This window comes from Etheostoma spectabile, unplaced genomic scaffold (genome assembly GCF_008692095.1).
Source record: "Etheostoma spectabile isolate EspeVRDwgs_2016 unplaced genomic scaffold, UIUC_Espe_1.0 scaffold461, whole genome shotgun sequence".
NCBI classification, from domain to species: Eukaryota; Metazoa; Chordata; class Actinopteri; order Perciformes; family Percidae; genus Etheostoma; species Etheostoma spectabile.
The window spans coordinates 461,931-462,547 of NW_022605614.1; positions in this window are offsets into that span (position 1 = coordinate 461,931).

The following is a 617-nucleotide window of genomic DNA, read 5'->3' on the forward strand; positions in this document are numbered from 1 at the left end:
CCCCCCTCCGGACCTGAGTCATGGTTCTGCTTGAGGTTTCTGCCTCTTAAAGGGAGTTTTTTGTTGCCTCTGTGGCGTAGTGCTCTCTTGGTGGGAACAGTTGGGTTTCTGTAAATGACATCACAGAATCCGGTCTAGACCTGCTCTTTATGGTAAGCGGTGTGCGATAACTGTTGTTGTGATTTAGCGCTATAAAAATTATATTGAATTGAATTGAATTGAACACTTTGTTGTATAACCGCTTTTGTTGGCAAGATGGACATGGATATTCATGCTCTCATAATGAATATACTGTATTTCTTTTGATTAAACCCTTGACCTTTCTTCAAGTGAAACCACTTGGATGAAATTTCCACTTAATAAATGTAATATCTACTGTATATTTTATGTACAAATTGCCCTGAAATATACAGAGCACATATCGTCTAACAAAATGTTAAAGCCTTTTCACTTTTAACCCCCCTTGAGTTTTAGTCTTACATCAATCAGGTGGAAATATCACCACTGAACATACAATATGATTAAAATTAAGACCACCTTAACACCGCCTGTTCAAGACTAGACGGCTTACTTTCACAGAACCATAACAGCGCCAAACCGGCATTTGTGTGAAAGGG